The 26,988-nt window shown below is 45.1% G+C and overlaps 1 non-coding gene across 1 annotated transcript; it reads right to left on the bottom strand.

Annotated features, from left to right (window-relative positions):
* Nucleotides 1-3,080: 3,080 nt before the first annotated feature.
* Nucleotides 3,081-3,152, bottom strand: trnaa-cgc (transfer RNA alanine (anticodon CGC)). Its single transcript has one exon. It is a non-coding gene; the product is annotated as a tRNA-Ala (tRNA).
* Nucleotides 3,153-26,988: the final 23,836 nt, after the last annotated feature.

Genomic DNA, 26,988 nt, shown 5'->3' with positions numbered 1-26,988 from the left:
ATAGGTGGAGGGTGGAGCTTCAGAAACAATACTGACTTGGTGATTGGGAGATAGGTGGAGGGTGGAGCTTCAGAAACAATACTGACTTGGTGATTGGGAGATAGGTGGAGGGTGGAGCTTCAGAAACAATACTGACTTGGTGATTGGGAGATACGTGGAGGGTGGAGCTTCAGAAACAATACTGACTTGGTGATTGGGAGATAGGTGGAGGGTGGAGCTTAAGGCCAAAACAAAAAATGACAACATAAACGTCAGTTGAGGGCTGCAACTCCTCTTTTTAAACTGGAATATCCTGGCTTGAGTGCTGTTGTCAGTGACATAAGTATTTGAAATGAACATGATTTTTAAATGTCTGTTGACATATCGGGGGCATTTTATGATTCGTTTTATTATTGCTCCTTTAAATAAAAAAAGAATACGACTGTGTTTGACGACAGTTATTTTGTATAATTTTATGACTTTGTTGTAGTTTTGGTTTTGTTTTTCTGTTGTTTTTTTTTTTTAAATTACATTTGTTGGAAAGTGTTTTTTTTAATTGCATAATTTGTCATTTGTTTTTGTTTTTTTTATTATTACATTAATAAAAATTTGATTTCTTAGGAAAGAGGGGCAGATAAAATAAGCTTAGTCTTCTTTCTGTTCCGTTTCATTCAAGGAAAGAGATTTGTTGTAATTATATTGAACTGTTTCTCCAGCAAATAAAGTAATAATTAATGTTTTGCTTGAAGGTATAGTTGGTCACACACTCCTCAGCAGAAATTTTTCTACAAAACGGCAGGATATAAATCTACACTTTTTACACAGAATGGAGAAAACACAATAGGTTTCGAAATATCTAGCTCCCATTGGTTGTTTATATCGTTGAAAGAAAATAGAGGTTAAAGTAGGCTACGTGAAAAGGAGTTCTTTGTATCTGCACTCGATTGCTGTTCCTCCGGAAGACCCGGATGTCTGGCACAGTAAAATTTAAATTGAATTGCAAGAACTGAATTTGAATTGTGAGAACTGAATGTAGATTCAGTTTTTCAATGCAATGATTCAAATTAAACAATACAAATTCAAATTATGTGATTCAGATTCAGTTTTTTAATACAATTATTCAAGTTGAGCAATTCAAATTAAAATATAAATGATTCAAATTCAGTTTCTAGTGGCACATATTTCTGCCCATAGTTTACATCCCGCCGCACGTGTGTGTGACTGAAGCCACGCAGCTGCTGGCCGACCAGATAACAGACTTGGAGAAAAAACTCCCAAACTCAGTGTTCATTGTTTTGGGGGATTTCAACAGAGCAAACCTCACCCACGAACTTCCAAAATACAGGCAACATGTTACGTGTCCCACCAGGGACACACAGACTCTGGATGATTGTTACACCATCATTAAGAACGCATACCGCTCTGTTCCCCGCGCAGCTTTTGGACACTCTGACCACTGTCTGCTTCATCTGATCCTGACCTACAGGCAGAAACTAAAAACCTCTAAGCCTGTAGTGAGGACTGTGAAGAAGTGGACAGAGGAGTCAAAGCTGAAGCTTCAGGCCTGCTTCGACTGCACGGATTGGAGTGTTTTTGAAGCTGCGGCCTCAGATCTGCATGAACTTACGAACACTGTGACGTCCTACATTAGTTTTTGTGGGACATGTGTGTGCAGACCAAGACCTTCTGCACATACAACAACAACAAGCCCTGGTTCACATCGAACCTCAGGAAGCTGTGCCGAGCCAAAGAGGAGGCCTACAGAAACGATGATGGAGCCCTGTTCAAGCAGGCCAAGAACACGCTGACGAGGGAGATCAGGAAAATGACACGTTGCGTTATCCTGCTGGAAGTAGCCATCAGAAAAATGGGTACACTGCGGTCATAAAGGGATGGACATGGTCAGCAACAACAGGTAGGCTGTGGCGTTGGCATGATGCTCAGTTGGTACTAATGGGCCCAAAGTGTGCCAGGAAAGTATCCCCCAAACCATTACACCACCACCACCAGTCTGAACCGTTGATACAAGGCAGGATGGATCCATGCTTTCATGTTGTTGACGCCTAAATTCTGACCCTACCATCCAAATGACGCAGCCGATATTGAGACTCAATCATATCAGGCAACCTTTTTCCAATATTCTGTTTTCCAATTTTGGTGAGCCTATGTGAGTTGTAGCCTCAGTTTCCTGTTCTCAGCTGACAGGAGTGGCACCCGGTGTGGTTCTGACGTGTTGTGCATTCCGTGTTGTGCATTCAGACATGCATTCAGACATGCTCTTCAGCATACCTCAGTTGTAATGAGTGGTTATTTGACTTACTGTTGCCTTTCTATCAACTCCAACCAGTCTGGCCATTATCCTCTGACCCCTGGCATCAACAAGGCACTTGCCCTCAAAGAACTGCCACTTACTGGTTATTTTCTCTTTTTCAGACCATTCTCTTTAAACCCTAGAGATGTTTGCACGTGAAAATCCAGTAGATAGGCAGATTCTGAAATACTCAGAACAGCCCGTCTGTTACCAACAACCATGCCACATTCAAAGTCACTTAAACCACCGTACTTCCCCATTCTGATGCTGGTTTGAACCACAGCAGATTCTCTTGACCATGTCTACGTGCCTAAATGCATTGAGTTGCTGTCTTGTGATTGGCTGGTTAGAAATTTACGTTGAAGAGCAAATGGAGCAGTTATTTTACCTAATAAAGTGGCAGGTGAGTGTAAATGCATACATATGTATGTGTCCCATATATACTCCTCATGACCGTTAAAGCTTTTTGAAGGCGCTGGTGTTAAATACAGTGAAATGTGGCTGATGTCCTCACACATGTAATGTTCACCATCACTGCAACACTGGATTGGAGTTGAGGCTAAAAGTGATTAAACTTATTTTCTCAATCAATGCAGACTGTAAGAAGCATAGTAAAGTAACTATTTCATTCAAATGAATACTGTATTATTTCATGCAAAAGATTCAGTGAGTGTGGAAGTCCAATTTATTTTCTGAGTTTGTCCAAGTCTGAACATAAATCATCCTTTATGTAACAATCAGTGTTGCTGATTACTCTTTCTTACTGCATGAGGTTTAAGGACACATTTAATGGAGATGCCGGGGATTGAACCCGGGGCCTCATACATGCGAAGCATGCGCTCTACCACTGAGCTACATCCCCTTTGAGGGATATCGAGGCCGGTTCTAGGGGGGGGCAGAGGTGGGCTGTGCCCACCCAAACATGCGTCCTGCCCACCCAATCAAAGTTATGGGAATCATTTATTTTTTTATAATTTTTTTTTTATATATATAAAGTACCATTTCTGATTGGGTGGGCATTGCGCATAATTTTTAGACACTACAATGAACGCATACCGCAAAAGTTGTGTCTCGGAGACGTGAGACGTGTTCAGAACAGCAGACACACTGAAGGCTGATTTATGGTTCCGCGTTACACCCACGCAGAGCCCCCGGCTCTGCGTGGGTGTAACGCGTGCGGCGACGCGCACCGTTCGTTGTGCATCACCGCGTAACCTACGCCGTAACCTACGCCGTCCAACGCACCAACGCAGAGCGGTGCGCATCGCCGCGTACCCCGAGACGCCTCTGTCCATCCCAGCGAGGGCGGAGAGCGCCGGTGCGAGTGACGGTGCGGTGCGGTGCAGGCTCTGGAGCCGCCAGCCTGCCGCGGGACCTTTTATATTGACGCAGAGCCTAAAATACATAAAATAAATGCAGCCTCAACAGGGCAAAAGCCAGTGTCCTGTTTGTGTCAGTGTTCTGCCATTTTTTGCTGCTTTGCCAAAAAAATGCTACCTAATGGTTTTCTACCTTTGCAGAGCTACAATTTTACTGTATTTTACTCCCTAAACCACTTCCTTTACTGTGTTTTACTCCCTAAACCTCTTCCTTAACTGTGTTTTACTCCCTAAACCACTTCCTTAACTGTGTTTTACTCCCTAAACCACTTCCTTTACTGTGTTTTACTCCCTAAACCACTTCCTTTACTGTATTTTACTCCCTAAACCTCTTCCTTAACTGTGTTTTACTCCCTAAACCACTTCCTTTACTGTGTTTTACTCCCTAAACCACTTCCTTAACTGCGTTTTACTCCCTAAACCACTTCCTTAACTGTGTTTTACTCCCTAAACCACTTCCTTTACTGTGTTTTACTCCCTAAACCACTTCCTTTACTGTGTTTTACTCCCTAAACCTCTTCCTTTACTGTGTTTTACTCCCTAAACCACTTCCTTTTCTGTGTTTTACTCCCTAAACCACTTCCTTAACTGTGTTTTACTCCCTAAACCACTTCCTTTACTGTGTTTTACTCCCTAAACCACTTCCTTAACTGTGTTTTACTCCCTAAACCACTTCCTTTACTGTGTTTTACTCCCTAAACCACTTCCTTTACTGTGTTTTACTCCCTAAACCACTTCCTTTACTGTGTTTTACTCCCTAAACCACTTCCTTAACTGTGTTTTACTCCCTAAACCACTTCCTTTACTGTGTTTTACTCCCTAAACCACTTCCTTTACTGTGTTTTACTCCCTAAACCTCTTCCTTAACTGTGTTTTACTCCCTAAACCACTTCCTCAACTGTGTTTTACTCCCTAAACCACTTCCTTTACTGTGTTTTACTCCCTAAACCACTTCCTTTACTGTGTTTTACTCCCTAAACCACTTCCTTAACTGCGTTTTACTCCCTAAACCACTTCCTTTACTGTGTTTTACTCCCTAAACCACTTCCTTTACTGTGTTTTACTCCCTAAACCACTTCCTTTACTGTGTTTTACTCCCTAAACCACTTCCTTAACTGTGTTTTACTCCCTAAACCACTTCCTTTACTGTGTTTTACTCCCTAAACCACTTCCTTTACTGTGTTTTACTCCCTAAACCACTTCCTTAACTGCGTTTTACTCCCTAAACCACTTCCTTTACTGTGTTTTACTCCCTAAACCACTTCCTTAACTGCGTTTTACTCCCTAAACCACTTCCTTTACTGTGTTTTACTCCCTAAACCTCTTCCTTAAAGGGAAAGTTCGGTTTTTTACAACCTGGACCTTATTTATGACATTTTTTATGGTTGTATACTCACCCAGAAAAGTTTGGTGTCATTTGGAGTCCTTCGGAAGATATTAGGAGGTTTTTTGCGAGCCGCTTCTCCGTGTAATGGAGCGCATGAGGGCACCGCCGGACACAGACGATGCAGCGTCTAAATAACACATGATTGCCGCGAAACTCTTCATTTCTTTTATGAATCACTAGATCTGCTTCCAGGACCTGTTGTAACATTGTGGCGCGGTCTGTGTATTAAATAAATCCGTTTGTAAACAAGACCTCTGAACTCATGACGTCATCTCTGTGCGCGCACTCTGTCCTCCGTTCCGTGAGCTCTTCAGCCATATACTCTGGCTCAAAACGGTAAGGACGTCCATCATATTCAAAGTCGTCGTCCACAACCTCAGAATTTGACAAATATTCAGACATGTTTCAAATAACTAACAGTAAACTAACAGTAGCGAACTCCAGCTGTACACAGAGCTGTGTCTGGGATGCGCGCACAGAGATGACGTCATGAGTTCAGAGGTCTTGTTTACAAACGGATTTATTTAATACACAGACCGCGCCACAATGTTACAACAGGTCCTGGAAGCAGATCTAGTGATTCATAAAAGAAATGAAGAGATTCGCGGCAATCATGTGTTATTTAGACGCTGCATCGTCTGTGTCCGGCGGTGCCCTCATGCGCTCCATTACACGGAGAAGCGGCTCGCAAAAAACCTCCTAATATCTTCCGAAGGACTCCAAATGACACCAAACTTTTCTGGGTGAGTATACAACCATAAAAAATGTCATAAATAAGGTCCAGGTTGTAAAAAACCGAACTTTCCCTTTAACTGTGTTTTACTCCCTAAACCACTTCCTTTACTGTGTTTTACTCCCTAAACCACTTCCTTAACTGTGTTTTACTCCCTAAACCACTTCCTTAACTGTGTTTTACTCCCTAAACCACTTCCTTTACTGTGTTTTACTCCCTAAACCACTTCCTTTACTGTGTTTGTAATGACCTGCCTGGTTAAATAAAGGCCAATGACTGAATGAATAGCAAATAAAGCAATAGAATTGGGTTTTTTTCTCTTTATCGTATTCACAAAGTGTAATGCAATTCATGTCATGAGTAATGTATTTTGAAGGATCAAATACTCAACATCCCATATTATCCATGTTACATCGTACAAGAAATGATTGGCGTGGCAATTGAACTTTGGAAATTGACTGTGCGCATGCGCAGAACCACAAAGTAGCATTTCTCTGCAGGTAGCAAGGATTGGCAGAACACCGGTCCCAAGCCCGAGTAAATGCAGAGGATAGTGTGAGGAAGGGCAATTGGGTTAGCATACTGTGGAGAAGATAGATTAACTGATATGATGATAGCATAGTTTTCAATGCATTTCGGGGGTTTGACCCCCCAAAATTTTTTCAGCATTGCCCACCCTACATTTCAGTCTGCCCACCTTAGTGGGCCTTGCTAAATCCGGCCCTGATGGATATTCCTGAGAGCAAAGTTGTGAGGTGGCATATACAACTCTGTATCCGGTGGAAGTCGCCTCTGTTGAAGAATAATATAAAATCCAGTTCAGAAGACCGCTGTGGTGTAGTGAGTTTTATTCAGTAAGCTGGCGGTGAGCAGACTTACGCAGAGCATGTCTGGGTTGGTGTGCTGACCACGAATGATTTGAAATCATGACTTTTATACAGTAAGTTTAATTCAATTCAATTCAATTCAATTTTATTTATATAGCGTCTAATACAACAAAAGTTGTCTCTAGACCCTTTCCAGAGACCCAGAACATGACCCCCGAGCAATTATTACATAAACAATGGCAGGTAAAAACTCCCCTAGTGGGAGAAAAACCTTAAGCCAAACAGTGGCAAGGAAAAACCTTGAGCAGGACCAGGCTCATCAGGGGGGACCCTTCTGCCGAGGGCCAGACTGGGGGTCGGGGACGTCAACAGCACAGCAGGCAGGTGAAAGCAGCAACGGGATGACCAGGGGTGGGGACCGCAGGCCAGCACGCAGCTCCCGAAGCTCCGGCGTGCAGGGTCGGGGAAAGGTTGATCGAAATTGGCCTTCCGTGCTTGGTCATCATGGCATCGGAAAAGCAAACAGCAACGGTCACCTTCTCCTTGCAATGTGTGCTGAAAACAATCTTACCATCACCAATACACACTTTCAGTTGCCAAACAAGCTTAAGTCCACGTGGAAGCACCATCGCTCTGGCCATTGGCACCTCATTGACTACATCATCACAAAGTCATCTGATATCTCAGACTTTAATGTCACAAGGGTTATGAGAGGTGCTGATTGCTGGACAGATCACCGACTTTTAATCTTCAGAGTCTATTTTAAGATCACCAAACCAGCCCTCAGAAAAGCTCAAAGAATTCCGAAAAAGTTCTGCATATCAAAATGCAAATCAGAAAAAGCAGTAATAGCACTCAAAAGCTCTATCGAAGAGCAATTGCAACACATTGAAGTTCCAGAGTGGGATAATCTAAAAGCGGTTCTTCTTAACTCAGCTGAGACCATCCTTGGGTATCAAAAACATGTTCACAAAGACTGGTTTGATGAGAACGACATGGAAATCGCAGAGCTATTGAAATCAAGGGCTAATGTAACAGGGGAAAGGTTAAAGGCAGTAAAACGAACCATAGCAAAGAAAATTCGAGCTATGAAGAACAATTGGTGGCAAGAACGGGCAGAAGAGATACAGCGGCATGCCGACAACGGAAACTCAAAAGAGCTGTTTCGGTTGCTAAGTGCTATCTATGGACCTAAGAAAAACTCTACTGTCCCACTCCTAAACTCAGACGGTAGCAAGCTCCTTAAGTCATCTGAAGACATTCGTGAAAGGTGGACAGAGCACTTTACACAGCTTCGAAGCGAAACCAGCATCTATGATGAGAATGTAGTCAACAACATACCACAACGGCCAGTAATTGACACTCTAGCCAATGCTCCCACTCGTAATGAGGTGGAGAAGGCAATCAAATATCTGAAATGCAATAAAAGTGCGGGTCCTGATGGGATCCCACCATAACTTTTTGTGCATGGAGGCCCTATGGTTGTAGAACATCTGCACAAAATAATTTTGAGGATCTGGAATGACGAGATCATCCCTGCTGAGTTCCGTGATGCAACAATCATCACCATCTTCAAGAAGAACGATCGCCACATTAGTTTGGCGTTAGTTGGCATTAGTTTGGGAAGGTCAGCAGGGAAGGTCTTTGCTTTATTGCTATTGAACAGGATGCGTGATCCTGTTGCAGAAGCTCTCTTCACAAATGCCTTTTTAGAAACACCTGAGGATGGCATTTACCTCCGCTTCAGGATGGATGGCTCACTGTACAACCTTCGTCGCCTCCAATCCAGCACCAAATGCCTGCAGATACTCATGAGATAGTTCCAATACGCTGATGACTGCGCTTTCGTTGCCAATTCAGAAGAATCTCTCAAACGTATGATGGACTGCTTCTCGGCTGCCACAAGATCTTTCGGTGTTATCATCAACACAGCAAAAACAGAGGCCATGCATCTCTCCAATTCACCATCGACATTACCAATCATTATCAACAACATTCCTCTCGCAACAGTAGAAATCTTCAAATACCTCGGAAGTATTGTATCAAGTGACTGCACCATAGGCAAGGAGCTTGAAAACCGTATTCATTGTGCGAGTGCATCATTCGGCAGGCTATGGAAACGCCTGTGGTCATCACATGACATCAAAGTCAACACAAACATTTCTGTATATAATGCTGTTGTGTTGTCAGCCCTTCTTTATGGTGCTGAAACGTGGACACTATACTGTCTTCACATCACACGTCTCCGCTGCCTCCAACAACGCCATCTACGAGCAATCTTTCGCATCTCATACCATCAGAGAGTGACTAACGATGAAGTTCTGACTCGAGCCAATACCATGGATATTGAGATCATTCTCTCCAAGATACAACTAAGGTGGGCAGGGCACATTGCTCGTATGCCTGAAAACCGACTCCCGAAACAAGTACTCTTTGGAGAGCTTGCTAAAGGAAAAAGATCTGTCGGTCGCCCACTCCTACTGTAGGGTCCAACCCCAAAACCTGAGGTGAACCCGAGTAGCCAACCACAAACAGGCAGGAGACCAGATGATTGAAATAAAGAGCCAGATGGCTGTTTATTAAGTTGAAGGGGAAAAAACTGACTCAGGAGTTGATCCGGAGGGGAAGGCAGAGGAAACGTGGGAGTGATGGTTGGGGGTCCAGGAGACCAGGGTCAGTCGTGAGTTGGCAGCGGGGGGGGGTCACAGAGATCCACGAGAATGGCTGCGAGGGGAACAGAGGTGTCGAGGAGGGTTCCAGGGAGGCAACGAAGACACAGGAACAAAAAGCCTTGGGACAAAAAACAAAGGGATTAAAGTAAGCACGACAAAGGTTCAAACTCGAGGGCTGAAAAAGCTAGAGAAAGTTTCACGAAGGGCCTGATCTAGTTACCGCAGGGGTTCAGTACAATCACCTGAGTGATGGTCCAGGTCTTCTTTTAAGCCTGGGCTGGCGATTAGTGGCAGCTGGGGTTGATGGCAGATCAGCAGCACCTGTGCTGCTGGCTCTCCCAGCCAGAGGAGGAGGACTCCTAACAGGACCCCCCCTCCTACGGGAGACACCGGGCGACCGTCCGATGGCATCCGGGTGGGCTCGATAGAAGTCCTTCAGGAGGGCGGGGTCCGCCAGGTACGAGCGAGGGGCCCAGGTGCGGTGCTCGGGGCCGTACCCTACCCAGTCCACCAGGTATTGATAGCCCCGGCGACGGACAGCAAGGAGCTCCTTAACATCCCAGAGAGAGCAGAGAGAACGCTGGAGACTACGGGTTTGAGACGTGACACATGAAACACGGGGTGAACCTTGAGCGAAGCTGGAGGCGTACCGCCATGGGGTTGATGATGCGGTCAATGGTATATGGGCCAACATAGCGGGGTCCCATCTTCCGGGAGGTGGCAGGAAGTGGCAAGTCCTGGGCCAACAAGTACACCTGTTGACCCGGCCTGTAGTCTGGTGCTGGCCTCCTCCGTCGATCGGCAGTCCGCCGTGACCGCTCGTTGGCCCGTAGCATGGCCCTCCGTGCAGTCTTCCAGATGCGCTGGCAACGATGGAGATGAGCTTGGGTGGAAGGGACCGCCACCTCTAGCTCCTGGCTTGGGAACAACGGGGGTTGGTAACCTAAGGAGCATTCAAAGGGAGACAGCCCTGTAGCAGAACCTTCCAGAGTGTTGATGGCATACTCCACCCAAGGTAGATACTTGCTCCAGGAGGCAGGGTTGCTGGTGGTAGCGCAACGTAGGGCCGCTTCCACAACCTGGTTAGCTCGCTCCGTCTGCCCATTGGTCTGTGGGTGGTAGCCTGAAGAAAAGCTGGCTGTGGCCCCAATTCCACTGCAGAAAGTCCGCCACACCTTAGCAGTGAACTGGGGGCCACGGTCCGAGACAATATCCTGGGGAATCCCGTGGAGGCGTACGACGTGGGTCACCAGGAGTTCTGCGGTCTCAGCAGCTGTGGGGAGTTTGGGCAGGGCAACAAGGTGAACAGCTTTACTCGACAATGGTGAGGATGGTATTGTTACCTTGGGATGAGGGGAGCCCAGTCACAAAATCCACCCCCACATGAGACCATGGCCAACTGGGGACTGGGAGGGGGCGTAGGAGACCTGCTGGGGGCTGATGAGAGGCCTTACTGCGGGAGCAGACATCGCAGGCAGCTACAAACTCCCTTGTGTCAGCCTCAAGGGAAGGCCACCAGAAGCGCCTGCGGATGAAAGCCGCCGTACGACGAGCACCGGGGTGGCAGACGAACCGACTGGCATGACCCCACTGAAGTACTTGGGGCCGGACAGCATTCGGTACAAATAAGCGATTACGGGGTCCATTGCCAGGGTCAGGTTGGGTGCGTTGAGCCGTTCTTACCACCGTCTCGATTCCCCAGGTGACGGCACCCACAACCCGGGCTGGGGGGAGAATGGTGTCCGGGGTAGCAAGGGCCTTGGTGTATTCTGCAGATTCCAGGCGGGAGAGGGCGTCAGCCCTCACATTCTTGGAGCCTGGGCGAAAGGTGAGGGTGAAATTGAAACGGCTGAAGAAGAGCGCCCAGCGGGCTTGTCGGGGGTTAAGTCTCTTGGCGGTCCTCACGTATGTAAGGTTCTTGTGGTCAGACCATACAATAAAAGGTTCCTTTGCCCCCTCCAGCCAATGCCGCCATTCCTCCAGTGCAGCATGAACTGCTAGAAGCTCCCGATTACCCACGTCATAGTTCCTCTCTGCTGGGGAGAATCGCCGGGAGAGGTATGCGCATGGGTGGATCTTCTGATCCTCCTCCGACCGCTGGGAGAGAACGGCTCCAATCCCTGTGTCTGACGCATCCACCTCCACAATGAACTGGCGTGAAGGGTCAGGATGGGAGAGCACAGGCGCCTTAGTAAATAGGCCCTTCAGGGTCCCAAACGCTGACTCTGCCTCAGGGGTCCAGCAAAAAGGACGAAGGGTGGAGGTGAGCGCAGTGAGAGGGGCAGCGACCCGACTGAACCCTGGGACAAACCGTCTATAAAAATTAGCAAACCCCAAGAAGCGCCGGAGTTGGGTCTTGTCAGTAGGGGTAGGCCAGTCCTCCACTGCCCGGACCTTCTTGGGGTCAGCATGAACGTGACCCTTCTCCACAACATGGCCCAGAAATTCCACTGAGGCGGAGTGGAACACACACTTCTCAGCCTTAACAAATAGGCGATTCTCCAACAGCCTTTGGAGAACGAGGCGGACATGTTGTTGGTGCTCCTCCTCAGTCTTGGAGAACACCAGGATGTCATCCAGGTAGACCACCACAAAAATGTTCAACATATCCCGGAGAATGTCGTTCACCAATGCCTGGAAGACGGCTGGGGCATTCGTCAGGCCGAAAGGCATGACGAGATATTCGAAGTGGCCCAGGTGGGTATTGAAGGCCGTCTTCCACTCGTCTCCTTCCCGAATGCGCACTAGGTGGTAGGCGTTGCGGAGGTTCAACTTTGTGAAAACAGAGGCGTGGGTCAGGGGTTCAAACATGGAACTCAAGAGGGAGAAGAACCATTTCACAGTCCGAGATGGAGATTCACTGTTTGTCTCCTGTCTAAAGAAGACAATCTAGACTGATCTATCAAAGCGATATCAGGTAAAAATCAATGTCACTGAGACAAATTCATCATGTATTTTTTATTACTCTAATTAAATCTAAATTACATGTTCATATTTTTCAGACAGACCAGGTGAGAAACTTCCTTGGAGAAGCAACTGCCATGGACCCTCGCTTTAAGCATACGCTAGAGGAAGAGGATGCTGAGGAAGATAAGACAGTGTGGAACCGGATCAAAGAGAAAATCCTTGCTGCACATGATCCTGCAGAAACAGAACAGGTAATGTCAATTGAATGAATTTAGATTTGTACATATACTGATTTCCTGCACATGTTCTGTATTACTTATTTGTTTCCGACTGTCTGATTACACTTACCTGCTGCAGCTGACAGAGCCTGGTGTCTTCGGCAAGGAGGGACGCAAGCAGACTTACGAGCCAAGAGGGGAGGAGAGCGAGGAATCGGAGGATGAGACTGTTTCAGTGAGTACACTTCAATAAACATTAAACGTTCCTTTAATCATACTTTATTTAAAAAAATCAATGATTGTATGTTGTTTTGAGTTTGAATTACTTTTCTTTTCTTTTAAGCTTCAAACGAGGAAGAAGATGAAGCTAACACCCCTGGAAAAGCTTTTCGCTGAGGATGATATCCTGAAATTGAACACTATCAAACGTGTTGCTGCTGCTGCTCCAGCAATCAAGATCAGGGCAGAAAAAGAACTGGAAATGTATAAGGCCCTTCCTCCAGCTTTGACCTCCGAAGACCCTTCTGCCTGGTGGTGGAGGAAGAGGGATGTGTATCCTTTGTTGTCAGACTTAGCTCTGTCATACCTATGTGTTCAGGCCTCTTCTACTCCCAGCGAAAGGGTTTTCTCAACTGCTGGAGATACAATCAGCACTGAGAGATCCCGTATCCTTCCAGAAAAGGCTGACATGTTGATTTTCCTTTTCAAAAACTGCTGACTTCATATATCACTATGACCAGGGGTGCACACAAGCCGGGACTCCAGGGCCAGTCTACTACACGTTTTAGATGTTTCCCTGCCTCAACACAACCCTGATAGACAAGGCTGTGTCACCAACAGAGTTGTGTAAACCTTGATGACATGTTGATGACGACCAGTGATTAGAATCAGGTGTGTTGAAGACAGGGAAACATCTAAAACATGCAGTAGACTAGCCCTGGAGTCCCGGCTTGTGTGCACCCCTGACTATGACCAAACCTCTCTTTTTTATTTAGTTTTTTTATGTTTTTGTTATTTGTTTCTGTTATTTACTGCAGGAATTGTTGAAGTTAAAAAAAGGAAGTCCTCCTGATATTATTGTTTTGAACACAGTTTGAGTGATGAGAGAGTGATATGTATGTGTGCAGCAGATGTCAAGGAAAGTAAGTGTAAGTGTTAGTGTTAAAATGTCAACTTAAAGTGTTAACATCTATAGTACTGATGTGGATGAAATAAAAACATTTCTGTTCTTGATATATTCTATTTATTTACTTTCTAATTAATATTGGTATCGGAATCGATACTCTCTTTTTTATTTAGTTTTTTTTATGTTTTTGTTATTTGTTTCTGTTATTTACTGCAGGAATTGTTGAAGTTAAAAAAAGGAAGTCCTCCTGATATTATTGTTTTGAACACAGTTTGAGTGATGAGAGAGTGATATGTATGTGTGCAGCAGATGTCAAGGAAAGTAAGTGTAAGTGTTAGTGTTAAAATGTCAACTTAAAGTGTTAACATCTATAGTACTGATGTGGATGAAATAAAAACATTTCTGTTCTTGATATATTCTATTAATTTACTTTCTAATTAATATTGGTATCGGAATCGATACTCTCTTTTTTATTTAGTTTTTTTATGTTTTTGTTATTTGTTTCTGTTATTTACTGCAGGAATTGTTGAAGTTAAAAAAAGGAAGTCCTCCTGATATTATTGTTTTGAACAGTTTGAGTGATGAGAGAGTAATATGTACGTGTGCAGCAGATGTCAAGGAAAGTAAGTGTTAGTGTTAAAATGTCAACTTAAAGTGTTAACATCTATAGTACTGATGTGGATGAAATAAAAACATTTCTGTTCTTGATATATTCTATTTATTTACTTTCTAATTAATATTGGTATCGGAATCGGTATTCGAAAAGAATCGGAATCGAAATGAGGATTCGAAATAGGAATCGGATTCGATGAAAATGCAAACGATACCCATCCCTAGTCTCCACGTGATTCCATGAAAGCGTCTATGTGAGAGGAGCAGTGCAGTGCGTAACCTTACCTAGTGAGTGGCCATCTAAGGCTTGGACGGTGCAGGTGGAGTCAAGGGGAACGAGTGGGATACCAGCTTGACGGGCTAGGGTGATGTCTATCAAACACTCGTCCGCCCCTGAATCCACCAGTGCGCTAACCGAGAGAGAATCAGTGCCCCAAGAAAGCGTGGCAGGGAAAAGATGGTTCTTGGGTTGGGGTAGTGTGGTGTTGCTCACCAGGATCCCCTTAGCTAATGAGCCAGGTCTCTTTGGGCAGGCAGAGCAGGCTCTGATGAAGTGCCCCTCCTTCCCACAATAGAGACAGAGTCGACCCCGCATACGCTCTTCTCGTTCCTCGGGCAGGAGGCGTGACCTGGCCACCTTCTGGGGTTCAGAGTCTCCTCCAGATGATGGTTTAGGTGAGAGAGGGAATGTGGGGCCCGATGGGTAACTTCCACCACCGGGGTTAACAGGGGAACGGGCCGTGTATGCTCTGGGTGAAGCCCCTGGGCGTTGAGCACGTTCCTGGCGTCTCTCTCTCAGGCGTGCATCCATCTGCAGAGCAAGGGTGACCAGAGCGTTGAGGGTAGCTGGTGGGTCTCTTCCGACGATCAGATCCTTTATAGCGTCACTCAGACCTCTCCGGTACGCGCTCCGGAGAGCCAGGTCGCCCCACCCACTGTCTGCGGCAATCACCCGAAAGTCCAGGGTGTAGTCGGCGACAGAGCCAGTCCCCTGCTGGAGGGTGTGTAGCCGGCTGGCCGCATCCGCCCCGTCAGCCGGGTGATCAAACACCAGTCTGAACTCTGCAAGGAATCTCTCATAGTCCTTGGAGAGGGACCCATCCTGGCCAACGGCTGCAATGGCCCAGCTGAGGGCTTTGTCCGAGAGGAGGGATATGATCAGGGCGATCCGGGCCTCGTCGGACCCATAACGTGAGGGCTGGTGGGTAAACAGGAGTTGGCACTGACCGAGAAACCCCTTGCACTGGGCAAAATTTCCAGAAAAACTCTTGGGACATGGGAGTTTGGGCTCGGTGCTAGGTTCAGGGAGATAATGACCAGATGAGACCAGGGGGCTGGGCTGAGGAGCTGCAGAAGGGCCGCTAAGCCGGGAGACGACCTCGGTCAGGGAAGCGAGCTGAGCGCCAACGGTAGCCAGGGCAGCCGCGTTAGTCTGGGAGGTGGTCTGGAGAGTGGAAATCTCCCCTGTGACCAGGGTGAAAGCCTGGGTGAGCTGGTTGTTAAGGCCTGCTAACTGGGCATCATGCTCGCCGACTCTGGTTTGGAGGGGCTCGGGGTCAGGGAGCTTGGGCATAGTGGCAGGTGGGGCACCCGCCTGTCTGGGTTGGCTAGGGTCCATATTAGGCTTGATTGTTCTGTAGGGTCCAACCCCAAAGCCTGAGGTGAACCCGAGTAGCCAACCACAAACAGGCAGGAAACCAGATGATTGAAATAAAGAGCCAGATGGCTGTTTATTAAGTTGAAGGGGAAAAAACTGACTCAGGAGTTGATCCGGAGGGGAAGGCAGAGGAAGCGTGGGAGTGATGGTTGGGGATCCAGGAGACCAGGCTCAATCGTGAGTTGGCAGCGGGGGGGGGGTCACAGAGATCCACGAGAATGGCTGCGAGGGGAACAGAGGTGTCGAGGAGGGTTCCAGGGAGGCAACGAAGACACAGGAACAAAAAGCCTTGGGACAAAAAACAAAGGGATAAAAGTAAGCACGACAAAGGTTCAAACTCGAGGGCTGAAAAAGCTAGAGAAAGTTTCACGAAGGGCCTGATCTAGTTACCGCATGGGTTCAGTACAATCAAGCACTGAGTGATGGTCCAGGTCTTCTTTTAAGCCTGGGCTGGCAATTAGTGGCAGCTGGGGTTGATGGCAGATCAGCACCACCTGTGCTGCTGGCTCTCCCAGCCAGAGGAGGAGGACTCCTAACACCTACGATGGAAAGATACGCTAAAGAGCACTCTTAAGCAATGTGACATCTCACCAGACACATGGCAACTCGAGGCTTTGGAGTGTTCCAGCTGGAAAAACACCACAAATGCTGGCCTTAAAAAGTTGGACGATCTGAGGCAGCAAAACAACGCACTTAAACGTGCACGTCGTCATGCGCAAAGGGAGGCCACTGCTGACAGGAACCTAGGAGCATTCAAGTGTCGTCACAAGCCGCATTGGCATGCTAAGTCATGAGCGTGCCTGTAAGAAATAAAAAGGAAAAAAAAAGGGCAGCCATCGTCGACTCGACGGGCAGCTTTGCTCTGTGTGTCTGTGTTCTTGCAGTCTACTGTTTATTGAAAAAGTTGATCTTGAGAAACAGGTTTAATTTCTAGATAACCGTAGAAAGGGCAATGGATGATTGACATTTTGTCTTACCTTCCGTATTGCAGTTATACTTTACATGTCAGAGGGCCTGTTAAGACAGGAAGTTCTAAGAGTTGGGAATTCCAGAGAAACAACTGCTTTTGAACAATGGGGTCTTGAGGGTTAGAGATGAGTCTATATACACTCAATGGCCACTTTATCAGGTACACCTTGCTACTACCGGGTTGGACACCCTTTTCCCTTCAGAACTGCCTTAGTGGCATAGATTTAACAAGGTACTGGAAAAATTCCTCAGAAAGTTTGGTCCATATTGACATGATAGTATCATGCAGTTGCTGCAGATAGCAGACAGCCCTGACTGGAGGGAGAATCTTCTGAATCCCAATTCAGTGTCACCCCTTTCTTTTTATTGCTAAAACTAATCTAAGGTAAATGATTACCGTCAGCACTGTCATTATGCTCCTGTTCTACATTCTGTGTGACTCAAGCTCAAGTTATTTAATTACTGAGTTCAATTATTTTCATGGGTATCTCAAAGTTTTAGCCCAATCCTTTGGATTGGTGCAATTTCTTTGCCAGCTCTGATCTGGAGCTGTACTTTCAAATCTTTGTTAGTATAGTGGACAGTATCCCTGCCAGAAGGCTGGGCTCCGATTCCCTGATGGGGTATCGGCTGTTTTGTACAATGTTATCTGCATGCCTGATTCAAGTGAACAATGGTCATTAAGAATAAAAAACTCTTCCAGACACCATGAGCAGTTGCTGTTTTCCTGCTAAAAAGGTTTCTCAATGCTGCAGCTGGGCCAGAGCAAAGTCTGATTGAGGCAGGATGATATGCACGTAATTGATACACACAGAAGGTGTCACTGATGAAGTTATTCTAAGATGAAACTGCTGTGAATCTTCCAATAGATTATCCAATCTGTTCAACCGTCAATTGGTCCGTCCTGATCCAGACTTCCAGCTTGGCAGACTCAGACCAGGGACCTTTTTCATGTGAGAAAAATCTTATTTTACACATTTGGCTTATATATATACACAACATCTCTCTCTGTAAAATAATATGCTCTCAATATAAAATGAATGCCTCTAGTAAAAACAAAACAAAATTAAAGCTGAAAGCAGCGATGAACGGGCCCTCCACGTGAAATTTTCAGCAATTATGGTCAAGGACCCAAAACCGAGTCCGATGACACCACCCACGACTCTTTATGTCAAACCATTCAAAAATTATGGCAGAACTTATGGTTTCGGCCATGGTGCAAAGAGACTTTTCTTTAAGTTGTGACATGTTACAGGTGTGTACTGATTTTCGTGCATGAACGTCAAACCGTATTGTGGGGCTTGAGGCACAAAGTTTTCTAAGGGGCGCTGTTTTATTAGCATTAGGCATTTATTAGCATTAGCATTAAGCCACGCCCATTAATGCAAACTATTAAATATCACATTTTTCGCCAGGCCTGGCTTCTGTGCAAAATTTGGGGGGGCAAAAAGGCCCTCATTTCGTTGGAAGAAAAACGAGAATAAAAAAAAAAAATTCCTACAGATACAATAGGGCCTTTGCACTGTCAGTGCTCGGGCCCTAACTATAAGTGCATTTGTCTGTGACAGTGAGGTTTGTGAGTTCTGGAGGAAGAGTAGTAGCCCACATCATCAGCACGAAGACTTAACTTGTGTTCTAAAGTTTTGCATTGTATGCCTTTAATATTCTTGTTTTGCCTAATAGCCGCTGCTAAATGCTCAATAAATATTGCAAATAGTGAAGGAGAAAGAGGACAACCCTGTCTGGTACCTCTCTGCAAGTTAAACCTTGTAAAAGTCTGATCGTTTGTCCTTACACATGCCTTGGGAGAGCTATATTACTTCTTTATCCAATCAATAAAAGATTTGCCAAATCCAAATGTCTGCAAAGTTACAAGATACTGGTCTTACTTTTAAAGGTTACAAAGAATGTAACCACAGTTCATTCAGCATTTTTCAGTTGTTAGTTTTATTACTACTTTCAAGTAAAAGTTATGCACATACAAGGTTAGAAATCATTTTGGTTCCATTCCACAAGCAACACTTATATAAAGTAAGAAATGACAGTATTTTTTTAGTCCTTGATAAAATGACAATAAATAAATACATTTGTCACTTTGTCAAAGTTTGCTGTATGTATGCATTAAAATCTGTGCAGCTTGGATCAACCCATTACACAGCTATTTATAAAATATTGTAAGGCAGTCGCAATAGAGAAGTTTGTTCCTCCTCCATCCCCTTACATGGGAGGTTACTTGTTAACGAATGCAGGTTTTGATTGGTTCGTGAACCGGACACGAACGCGCAAGGACAACGAGACTTGACGAGAGTTAGTTGTTGGTTTTGAACTAGGTTGAATGGTGCTCACGGCTCATTGCATGGACAGTGCTAACTGCTGTTCTGTGCCCGAGCTAGAGCCCACAACCCATTACAATTGCTTGGCCTGATATAAACCGCTGCATGTTCTGTACTCACCTGCTGCAAGTTGAGTAAAGTTCCAAACAGAAGATCCCTTGTCGTGTGAAGTGATTTCCACCCACGCATCCCGACGAAGCAGCTTAGCTTCCACACAGAGCCACAACGCGACAATATATACTGGTACAATCATGCATACAAATATGTATACAAACTGCCAGTTTCCAAATTATGCTTATCGTAAAAAAACCTTACATTTTTCAAAAAGCTTAATGTCCATTTAAAACAAACAAACAAAAAAAAAATCTATGGCCTTTTTCAAAAACCAAAGCTGAGCCGAGGTACCACACCGAGTTTGCAGTCTGATATTAGAGTTAGCATCATTCTCGACCTATCTTATTGGTAACCCAGATCATTGAGCTTTTGGTGGCAAAAGTTGTTGTTTGTTCAATAAAGTGTTCAAAAAAGAATGCCTCAATTCTGCCTGGTGAGAGGGATTTGCCCTCCCCCGAAATGACATGACCCAGAAACGTAACCTCTGTGGCAGCAAACTGCAGTTTGGACAGGTTGGCTTTATGCCCCTGTTCAGCCAAAATGGGTCAACAGAGCCAGAGTAGCTTTAACGCATTCGTCTCTTGTCTCACTCACAACCAAGATATCATCAACATATTCCAATAAAGCACTCCCCTCTGGCAGCACCAGTTTCCAAACTGTCCCTCAGAGCAAATGACAGTAGGTTCATAAACCCGCCCCTACACTGTATCCAAAAACACAGGGGCCCTCATTTTACGGGACGAAACCCAACCTGATGAAGCTGTCAATCATCAGTACGTTCGATAGACAAAATAAAGAAAAATGATTGATATGTTTCACGCTTGTGTCACAGTCAACCCAATCATACACAGCTCATACAAAAGTAATCTGCAACCACTCAAATGGTGAATCAACCCAATTTGACAATTCTACGTCACCATGCCTCCATTCAGGGCTTAGAATGATTCAAAAAGACTATATCATTCCATTTCCAGACACTAGCCAAAACGTCCTCTGAAGCTCTTGTGTTGTCCAGCAGACAAAAAATCTCCCTCGTCAGACACAGACCACACCACATCAAGAAGCCAGTTATTTGTATAATTTTAACAAAAAAAGGGCAACAGAAAGAAAATGAGATAACACCTCCCTCTCAGGATTCACCAAGCCTCTCATCCACGCAGCTTCTCGTGAACGCGCAGCCAGACAGACAACATGGAGCTTACACACACACACACACACACACACACACACACACACACACACACACACACACACACACACACACACACACACACACACACACACACACACACACACACACACACACACACACTGCTGCAGCCGTTTAGACACAGATCCAGACACACACACCACCATGACCCTGCGCCCTGCTGCAGCTTGCAGCAGCCCCCTTTTTTCCTCTTTCCAATCTCCCATCAAAACCCATATTTCTTACGTCATTCTCGGGAACCTTGTCCCATTTTGAACATGCTTTTAGCCTTAATTTAGTTGTTTTTGAAGGTTTTAAGTTCCGTATATTATTTTGCACAAGATTTCTTTTTCCCAAAATCTTTATTTCCTAGTTTAAGGGACGTCTCCCATCAACTAAGAGTCTTTTAGAAATGATTTTAGGAATAAGTTTCTGCTTAGCCATTTGTCTGCTATTTTAGCCAGCTATTTCAGCTATCTTAAGTTTCTTTCAGCTCATAAGTTCCTTTTTGACAGTTTGGTTTTAGCGCTGATCTTGAGTGAACAATCGAAACTTTACTTCACATTGTTGGAAACCCGCAACATTGTCAATAAACAGCTTCCCCTAGAAACCCGTCACCAGGCCTCGGATCGGCGCAGGACGGCCGCTTAATCCTACGTCGTGCCGACGCCACATGAGTGAATGTGTACATTTTACCATCAAAACAAAAGGCAAACCAAAACTGACTGTCAGGATGCACTGGAACGCTGAAAAAAGCGTTGGATAGATCAACAACTGAAAACCATTTACTCTCTTCCGGAATCTGAGACAGAATTGTATGTGGATTCGGAACCGTCGGTGCCCTGGCATGCACAGCATCGTTTACAGCCTGCAGGTCTTATACAAATCTCCACTCCGCAGGCATGCCCTCAGGTTGAATCTTTTTTACCGGAAAAATCACTGTTCTCACCGGAGAACCAGCACACGGTACAATCACGCCAGCTTTCAACAAAGTGTCAAACACAAGCCTGATGCCTTCAAATGCTTCACGTCTGAGAGGATACTGATTACGTCAAGGTCTGTAATCTGATTTGGGTGATATGACGATAGGCTCACAGTTTGTTAATAAATTACTTTATAATCTTATACAGATAAGTGTGCTGATTTCCTTCCCTTTGGACATTGTGTGTACAAACACCTAAACAATCCAGACCTGAAAATTATCCTGGTAAATCTTTGAGGCGGTCAGGGGTTACTTAGGATTGTCTGCTTGATTAACATTTCCTTTGTGGAAAAAAAAAATGGCGATTCTAGGCAACAAAAAGTAAAAATTATTAGCTCCCACGAAACTACGGCACAGTTGCCCAGAATACTGGTCGATGATCAAATTAATTATTACAATAAATGAAAAACAAGGATCTTTCTTGTTAAAGGTATTGTGACATCATTTTTAAAATGCTTTTAACACAATTAAAAGTCTTGGCCAACATCCCTCAAATGTGTCTAAAAGGTTTTAACAAGAAAAACTTCACTCTAGTACTCCATTCCTGGCTTTTTATTACAGTGTTTTTTTGCGCTGTGAAAAACGCTTCCTTTTGCCCCTTTCCTGTCAATCATTGCCCTGCTCCTCCTCCAAACCTCCTCCTCCAACCAACTGCTACACACTTCTGCCGGCGTCTCCACACCATGGGCTCCACACACACGCGCGCACACCACAAACACCCACACACACAGCCCAGACAGGGCGACTACAGCCCGGGGATGAAGTCAGTGCGCACACCGAACCGGACTTCTAAGAGCGGTGTCGGAGAGTTAAGCCGGGAGCGACAGGCGAAGCATGCACGGAAAAGCAGCACGGCGAGCAGTCCACCGCAAACAATCATAAAAATAAAGGCATGCAAGCAGCAGTGTGCCCTACTCCCCTTATCTTAAGTCCAGTCAGTGGCCGCGGGTCTTTTTAGCAGTTGTCCTCCGGTGATGACAACAGAAGAGGCTCTAAACAGCTCCGTGTTAAGCCTGATTTATGGGCCCGCGTTAAATCGACGCAGAGCCTACGCCGTAGGGTTCAGCGTACGGTGCGCGTCGCCGCGTAAAAGTACGCCGTAGGCTCTACGTCGGTGTAACGCGGAACCATAAATCAGCCTTTATGGTGCGCTGGAGAGGAGGCAGGGAGCTGGGTGGAGGGGGCGGTGATTTAGCGGATCTATACGTAACGATCCGCCAGCAAACCAGATGAGCCGTTTTTGCACAGTTATGCGGAAAATCCCAGAAAGCACACAATACACTGAATGTTAAAAGTTTGTTGTTTTTTGGGTGTAATTGATGTCAAGACACCCAACAAAACACAAAAAATCAAGAAAAATTTGTTTTTCATGTCACAATCCCTTTAAGCTTCTTCGTAGTTCATGTGGGAGTAACAGTGTGCTTGTGTGTATGTGAATTTGTAAGTGTCAGTGTGGGTGCTCTCACGTGTCCGCAGCATGGTCTCAGCTGGCCCCGCGTGTCCACTGGACCCCCGATAGTTCTTGCTCCCACCGCCTAGTCAGTCCGGCCTCCCCCCTCTGCATCCCCGGCCTCTTTCCCGCCTCTGGCCACGGTGGCGGTCTGTGATGTCACGGGCCCTCACGTGTTCTGCCTCTCCCGCTGCACTCTCTTTCAGCCTTTGCAGGAATGCAGCAACAGTCTCACCCTTTTCCTGGTGAACGTAGGCTTTCTGCCAGTCAAAAATGTCCTCTAGACCAGTGATTCTTAACCATAGGGCCGCAAGCGCCACCTAGTGGGCCGCAAAAAAAATCAGTTTTGTACGTGTGTGGGCCGCGGGGGCCGCGGGACTGCATAGCAACTCCCGACCAAATGAGGAGAAGAAGACACTCAGCTAGCTGTACATGTAATAGTAAGAGAAATGGAGTGTATTTACAGAGTAAATCCTTCATTTTGCACAGAGTAGGTTTAGATCCGCCAGGATCAGGGATCGATTACTTGGGTCTGCGCCCAGAGCGAGCGAGCACGGCGTGATCATTTATCCCGACGCGTCCCCGCGGCCGGGGAGGTCGGTGCTGCTCGGGCTTGCGGGCTCCGTCGTTACGTGCTGAAGGATTGTACATGTAGATGCGTGGGATGACGTGTCTGCCTGACTGGACTGTTTGGGCTTTCTCAAAAGCAGCAGAAAGACTCGGCTGCTCCGCAGGCAGAGAGCTGCGGGCTCTGTGCTTTAAATACAGAAATGACACACCAAACTGGCCGTATGGTCGTCAAAATACGGTAATTAGCTTGACTGTATACAGAGATGAGAAGCGTAACAGGTGGAAAGGGAAGTTCATCCCCGAATGGACCGATTCATCCTGGTTCAGTCTTCCCACTGGGACAAAACCAGTGTCTCATACGTTCAGAGACCGTGGCGTTCAAAGTGCGAAAGTGAAACGCCACTGAAACAAAACACAAGTTTTTCATCAAACATATCCACTCAAGTCTAAACTGAAGTCACAGAAAATAAACTGACCATCTTAAAACAACCTGATCTCACAAAAATCCGTGAAATGCCCACGACCTCTCACCACTATTTTCCGTGGTACCAACACGGAAAGTGGTATAATTACGTGTGAGCACCACGGATATTGTACCATGCAAAGTCAATGGGATCCGTGGTCGTGATATACTGTATACACGGATTATGACATTATTATTATTTATATATTATTCTTTGTTATAGTGGCTAAATTATGCATTTTTGTCGCCCAAGGTACTGTTTGTTATTGTCAGTTTGTAAAAGCATTTTTTTTAACGCTGTTTTAGCAGTGTTTTATTGAGGTTTTAATGGGAGCACCATGGATATAATACTATGCGAAGTCAATGGGGTCCGTCACCCGATTTGACTGCTGACAAAACGTGAAAACGATAACAATCATCCCATAGATATGGGCCAGTAGGGCCCTACTCTACCTACTAGTAGGCGCAGGAGGCTGTTATCGCTGTTATGTTATTAATGCTCAGTAGGCACAGAAGTTTTGATATGAAGCTCATACCTCACCTCCCTTTTTTATGTATTTAGCTAGAATTTTAAAACCTGAACAATAGAATTCAACGTAAAATGCCGGATCTTGTCCATTAAAAACAATACTTTTTGGAACATAGTGTAACGACCAAAGATAAGATAAGGCCTTGCCCGCCTGGGCAACACATCAGCATTTGGCCGACTGGTTATTGCAGTTGACTGTGGTCTGGGAGACTGTGGTTCGAGACACGCTCTGGGCACGACTTGTTCGCCACGGTATTTTCCTCATTGTGTTATGGTTTTCTTTTAATATCTTTAACATTTCTAAACACAAAAACACGAAAGTGTCGGACTTCCGGTAATGGCGGCGAGACGAGCAGTCGGATAGTGTCAGAGCTCCCAGAAAGGTCTGACAATTTCCCCATTTTAGAGGTTTCATACCGGCTATTTCCACTAAAGATTTACGGGGAAATACAACATGAGAAAGTCTAGGAACACAACAAAGCAAAACAGCGGAGAAAAACAAGAAATGGCAACAGGAGGAGTTGATGAAGACGTCGACACGTGCGAAGCTACCGAGCGCTCCGCCATGGATGCCCTGACCGCCAGCATCAGTGCTATTCACGCTGAGATTACAGTTTTTTTCAATTGTTTACACGCTATTTTGAAAACTGGGTTCTTTTTTTCAAAATATAATCACAATTATCCAAACACAACACTCAATTTGTATAAGTCCTAGATTGTTTGCAAAATGACCCACTTCAGTCAAAACATACACACTTCAGTCAAAACATATACACATATTTGTAAAAATGTTATTCGTTTTCATTTAACCAACACAGTCCTCAATGATCAGACACTATTGCAGCCAGTTTCACACTGCTGTGATAAATAAAAAACACATTTGTAAAAAAAACTAATTTTAAGAAATAGCATGTGCTAGATTTTTGGCCAGACATTGTTATGTAAGGGATAATTTAGATGTCAAAAAAATAGTGACAAACCCACAACATTCTTCGTGATTAGTTTGAGATATAGGGAGAATGTACACAAATAGGCCTACTATAAACTCACCAAGCACTGCACAACGCTGATGCTGCAGACTGAATATTTCAAGTATTTATTTCAATACTTACAGTATTTCTTATCATAATCAGTTACAGTAATCAACCAATAATGAAATCAATGAAACAAATACAATCCGTAAACAAATAAAAATTACTGCATGAAGTACATACACTTTGACTCTGGAAAAAAAAAAAACTGCAAAAGCAAAAAGAATACTGTAACTATTCATGATCTCTCCGTCTGGCTGGATGAGGCCATAAGATTTCATCCACATCACAGGCTATGTCTTCATTGGCAAGGCACCGTTGGAAGAATCGCCTCGTGTGACGAATCCACCCCTGCACAGAAGCTGCTTCCATATCATCACAGGCCTGCTCCATGGCCTGAATGAGGGGCAAACGGTCATAGGGCCGCAGGTCGTACACCTTCCACCGCCATGCTGAAAAAAACTCTTCTATCGGATTCAGGAAGGGGGAGTAAGGGGGAAGGTATAAGACTTCAAAGTCAGGGTGCTCATGGAACCAATTCTGGACCAGAGCAGCCCGATGGAATGAGACATTGTCCCAAACGACAATGTACCGCATTTGGTCCACTTGGTTTGCTGTGACAATCTCACGCAGTCTGTCAAGAAATACAAGTATTAGATTTGTATTATAGGGTCCCAGATTTGCATGGTGGTGGAGGACCCCATTTTGTGAAATAGCAGCACAAAGGGTGATGTTACCCCCTCGCTGCCCTGGCACATTGGTGATTGCCCTGTGTCCAATTACGTTTCTCCCTCTTCTTCTTGTTTTTGCAAGGTTAAATCCAGCCTCATCCACATATATAAATTCATGCTGAATTTCTTCTGCATCCATTTGCAAGACTCTCTGAAACACAGTAAAAGACAATAGGATGTTATTCGATATGTATTGCACAGTATTTTTTGTGCCAGAACATTATGAGCAGTGCACAATACCACACCATAGTAAGATGAACAATACATACCTCCACATACTCATTGTGCAGATGTTTCACTCGCTCTGAATTTCTGTCAAATGGTACCCGATACAGTTGTTTCATCTTTATTTGATTTTTCTTGAGGATTCGACCCAATGTTGACAGAGAGACTCGTTGGATGTTATTGAAAATATGGTCATCATTGATGATATTGGCTTGGATTTCTCGCAGCCTGATACAATTATTGGTCAAAACCATGTTCACAATGGCAGCCTCTTGTGCACGAGTGAACATAGGGCGCCTTCCACCTTGGTGTCCTCGACCCTCAATCCTATGTAAAAAAAATATATATATATCTATAAAAATACACATGCAGCCTACTGTCAAATTTCATAGTAAACAATATTGATGATAAGTATAGCAAGATTCAGTTTCAATGTACAGTTTGGTTAGCTTACCTGTTTTCTCGACGAAATGTCCGAAATACTGACGCAACAGTATTTCTGCTGAGATTAGGTTGAACTCTTTGTCCAGCTTCCATCAGTGTCAGTCCATGGTTGATGACATGGTCAATAAGTGTTGCACGGATTTCAAGAGT

This window comes from Cololabis saira, chromosome 20 (genome assembly GCF_033807715.1).
Source record: "Cololabis saira isolate AMF1-May2022 chromosome 20, fColSai1.1, whole genome shotgun sequence".
NCBI lineage: Eukaryota > Metazoa > Chordata > Actinopteri > Beloniformes > Belonidae > Cololabis > Cololabis saira.
Note: the sequence above shows the minus strand (reverse complement) of the source record. Positions and strands in the feature narration are given on the sequence as shown.